The 4983-nt window shown below is 32.3% G+C and overlaps 1 long non-coding RNA gene across 1 annotated transcript; it reads right to left on the bottom strand.

Annotated features, from left to right (window-relative positions):
* Positions 1-516: 516 nt before the first annotated feature.
* LOC146907979 (uncharacterized) lies at positions 517-1133 on the bottom strand. Its single transcript, XR_015020629.1, has 2 exons — positions 1054-1133; positions 517-877 (listed from the first exon to the last, which is right to left on the bottom strand). It is a non-coding gene; the product is annotated as an uncharacterized LOC146907979 (long non-coding RNA).
* Between the last annotated feature and the right edge of the window lie 3850 nt (positions 1134-4983).

Genomic DNA, 4983 nt, shown 5'->3' on the forward strand with positions numbered 1-4983 from the left:
GGGCGTTTTCTGGAAAAAAAAAAGTTTTACAAGGATGCAAATCAAACCGAAAATTTTACAGGGGCGAAAACCGGAAATGACTTATATTACAGGGGTGAAAAACACTATTAACCCTAATTTAAAAGAATAGAAGTAATTGAATGTAACTACATGTCCGACACTAAACATGTCTTCAATTTGAAGTGTCGATGCAGCATAGATGTTTGTCTCTTTCCATTTGACGAAAATATTTTTAGTTTGTGAGTCGTATATATCCAAAGAAGTATTGAAGAAATATTTTAAGAGGATAAAAAATGATTGGATACTTTCTAAGACGACACCAATAATTATTTTAAGTGATGAGTATCGGTATAAGGTATGTATCAAACACGACACCAATAATTTTCCACTTTTGAAATATTTGGACTTGATAGTTAAAAACTGAGAAACAATTTTGACAAAAGGAAAGAAAACAATCTCATAGACAAAAACTCAATAGGTGTGAATGAGTGAAAACAAATTGAAGTTACACTTGTGTTGAACCAGTATATACTAATTATATTCAACTTAAAATGTAAATTACATATCTGATGTACATTCATGCACAAGTTATATATGCAGATCACTATGATCAAACTGAATGCAGCAACAACAATGTGTACAAGACTTTACAAGGATAATATCAACTTATATATTACCCCATTACAAAATGCAGTTACAAAGTTAATTACAAGCAAAACACCAATTTCTTCTTTTTTGTACAGTGATAAATGCTTGTTCATCTTCAGTTCAGATACGAAGCTGTGAACATAATCCGTTATTTACCCATCATAGGAAGGAATTCTTCTCCATTTCATTTAGACGATCAGAAAGAGGTGGCATTTGCTTGCTATTCATACTGCAGAAAAAATGGAGAAAAAAGAAAAGATTACTTAGAGTCATATTGAAATAAATTGACATTTATAATCATTTGAACACTTAAAATGTGAAAAGAGAAACATATCACTTGTGATACTATGCTTTATTATAAATAGACTAATATTTATAAAAAACTAAAAACTGTTTACAACTTACGCGTTCAAAACTCTATTGATGTTATATCTGATTTCTTCGAAAAGAACCATGTTATCCTCCTTGAGTTTACTTAGAAGGGCTTCCTGCCGTCTGCAACAATTACCATCCAAAATGTAAGAAGACAATCATAGGACTTGTACGGCTATGCTTTATTAAAAATAGACTAATAATAATAAACAACTAAAAACTGTTTGCAACTTACTCATACAAAAATTGGCCGAAAAAATTGATCTCATGCTCCGTGAACTAGCAAAGAAACGAAAAAAATTATATCGGTCAGTATTACAGCAATGGATTAAGAATGCAAACAATATAGATATAAGATTGAAAACTATTAGTTCAGATCAAAAATAGCAAGATTTACCTTCGTTAAATTCAAAGTCTCAATAGAAGCAAGATTTCCATCCATGAAACTCAAGATCTGTTTGTTTTGCTCCAATAGTGCCTTTGCGGCCCCTAAAATTGCTGCAAAAGCAAAATGCAAAGTTCAAAGGAGATGCTTTAAAAATTAAAATGGACATGCAAATAGATAAGATGCCAAGCTTAATATTCCAAAAGATAAATTATGTATTCAAATATCAAATGATTTTAAAGTTATTAAGGAACCAACCTTCCAAAGAGATGCCACCATCATTGTTCATCCTTAACTCTTCTGGAGGATAGTTTGCTTGAGCAGCAGAGTCAGATGAGATGTTTGCAAGATCAACGACTATTTCTTGAAAAGGGAGAGTGTTTGCTTGAGCAGTAGAGTCAGGCGACTTGTTTGCAAGATCAACGACTATTTCTTGAAAAGGGAGAATCTTTGCTTGAGCAGTAGTGTCAGGCAACTTGTTTGCAAGATCAACGATTCTTTTCTTAAAAGGGGGAATGTTAGCTTGAGCGACAGAGTCAGGCGACTTGTTTGCAAGATCAACGACTCTTTCCTGAAAAATATTCCAAAACTTCTAAGCCTACTGACCAAGAATATAAATGTAAACAAAGAACTTACCAGTATTACATAAATCTAAAAATGTTGTTTGGTTTCTTTTATGACATGTTTATTACTTAGTATTTATTTCTAAAACCACTGTTTAAAATTGTTCCATATTTAAAGTCATAAAAATGAGGGAAAAGAAAATGCACTTCTAACTTTTTCCTGGTTAGAACATTCGATAAATACACTATTTTGTTTCAGATTTATTAAGTAATATCATTCTGAAGAGTTGTATCATTGTATGGTAATATGAATATCAAAAGAACAAAAGTAGTACCTTTTGGCTCTTACTTTTACTTGTCAAATTGTGATCATCCTTCTTCCTCATGCCATCTTGTTTACTCTATAGAAAAAATGCAAACCAATTCTATTAATAATCTGAAAATAATTACTTCCTTAATATTCGTAATTTATTATCATTTCTCAATCTTCATAGCTAAGAACAACTGAATACTTTTAGGGTTCGTTTGATGGTCAGGATAGGGAAACAGGATATGATACATTAATCATATCATGCTTAAATCTCATGTTTGATGTGAAGGTGAGAAAAACACAAGAAGGGGGGGTTGAATTGTGTTTTGAAAAATTCTTCGTTTCTCCTAAAAACTGAACACACTGATCAGAAGCTAAGTGAGACAGCTTCTGAAGTGATAATCAGAATCTAAATGCAGCGGAATAAAACAGAGAGAGAGAGAAGAAGAACGACACAAAGCAATTATACTGGTTCCTTCCACAATCCGGAAGTAGTCCAGTCCCCCTTGCACTTCCAAGGAGATTTCACTATGAGTAATATCTGATTACAAATGCTCAAGCACACAAGCAAGAGACTTCCTTTGCTCAAGCACACAAGCTAGAGACTTCCTTTGCTCAAGAACACAATCAAGAGACTTCCTGCTCAAGCACAACTGCAAGAGACTTCCTAACTAAACAAAATTACACAGAAAATTGTTTAAGGTTGAACACTTGATATACAATCAGAGGTGCTCACAATACAAATCAGATACAGACTCAATGAACTTAAGAATTTCTAAGATATGACTTTGAGACACAGAAATTCTAAGTGAATGCAGAACAATTTCAGCAGAGGTTTGGCACTTGTAAAAATGTTGTGAGTCTTTCGTTCAGCGTTCTTGCATTACCAAATCTCTAGGTCTTCACTCCTTTATATAGAGGTGTGAAAGAGACGTTGTGAAATTGCCAGCACACCAAAGAGTCGTTGTTGAAGCTTGATCTTTCACCAATGATCTTTTGCCTGATTTGGTTGTTGTCCTATGAAGAACCAATTTGAAATCCATTCCTTATCCAAAGGAACATATATGCAGGCGAGACCGTATTCTGGAGCTGTTTTCTTGTCTTGTAGCGTGGACACAAAAACAGAGTAGTGGAGAACGTGGTTGTACAATTCGTACAATAGTACAATGTCAACGCTTTCGTCCAAATTGCAAGCACATGCCTTCAAACACCTTCGAAATGACCGTTGCAATGTTCCACTGATTTTCTGCTGTGTTTTCGAAACCAATAGACAGCTTTTGCAATGTAGATTCTTCAATCTTTGAATGTTTTGCAAATCCAGTTGATCTTCAGCTTCTGGTGAAATGACTTCTGATGAGGCAGCTTCTGATGATGCAGCTTCTGATGAAGCAGCTTCTGCAGCTTCTGATGGTGCAGCTTCTTCAGCTTCTGATAATGTGGCTTCTGGACCTCTTGTCTTCAGAAGCACTATTCTTCAGGAGCAGCTTGACTTCAGGAGCGCTATTTCTTCAGGAGCAGCTTGACTTCAGGAGCGCTTTGCCTTCAGAATCATCTAAGCTTCATTTTCTTTTGCTCTTTATTTGCTCATTCAGAACCAATCAATGATGTAACTTTTTTAACTGTGGTCCTGTACACTTGAACAAATATTAGCTAGTCCAATTTACAATTTTTAATACCTTGTTATCATCAAAACTTTTTAAGGTTCATTGTTAAACACATTTTGTTCCAACATGATGCACCAAAGGGATAGGATAAAATAAATCATTTTCCTATCCTATCCTGACTTTCCTTTGTAATTTATATCCTGAGTATAGGTTGGGTTAGAAATTATCCTGATGGGATTAGAAGATCGTTCCTTATTTATTATCTTTATATTATGTCATTTTTAAAATATTGTCATTTTTAAAATAGTGATAGCATATGTATTTTCTATTATAATTAATAACATACCATTTTTACAATATTTAATTAATTATGAGAGCAAATTTTTCATTTAATTATAATGATATCCTGTTTGTTATCATATGCGTATCAAACACATGATATGATTAATGTTTATCATGTCATTATCATATCCTATCTCTATCCAGCTTTATATCATATCCTACCTCTATCCTATCATGACCATCAAACGGACCCTTAGAATGGCATAAATGTTTAAGAGAGAAAAAAAAAAGGTTTTAAATATGTTTTTGGTCCCTATAAATATGTCAACTTTTTGTTTTAGTCCCTCTAAAACATTTCTTCAACTTTTAGTCCCCACAAGTTTTCCATCTTCACTTTTGGTCCATCATTTAAAGTAAACTCATATGTAGAATTTATATTTTTGAATAAAAAAAATTGCTGAAAAATTTATAATATTATAAGAATCTTTCCCAAAAAAAATTATAACTTTTTAACAAAACATAAATTAAATATGGATTTTTATATTTTTGGTGGTTAAAAAATTCATATTTAATTTATGTTTTGTTAAAAAATTCTAAAAAAAATTTGAGAGATTTTTACAATATTTTACATAATTCTATTAAAAATAGTGATTGTAAATTTTACAAGGATTAAAAAGTTGAAGAAAAACTTTAGACGGATATTGTTATATGTATAAAAACAAAAAAACATATGTGACCCAAATAAAATTAAATGTAGCTTACTTTCAACCACTTGACTCGGAGTGCTATATCGCGTATTGTCTTAGTCGGTATCTTTGT

Source organism: Medicago sativa, chromosome 7 (assembly GCF_051527215.1).
Source record: "Medicago sativa cultivar Bolivia chromosome 7, Bolivia_mono, whole genome shotgun sequence".
In the NCBI taxonomy this organism is placed as follows: domain Eukaryota; kingdom Viridiplantae; phylum Streptophyta; class Magnoliopsida; order Fabales; family Fabaceae; genus Medicago; species Medicago sativa.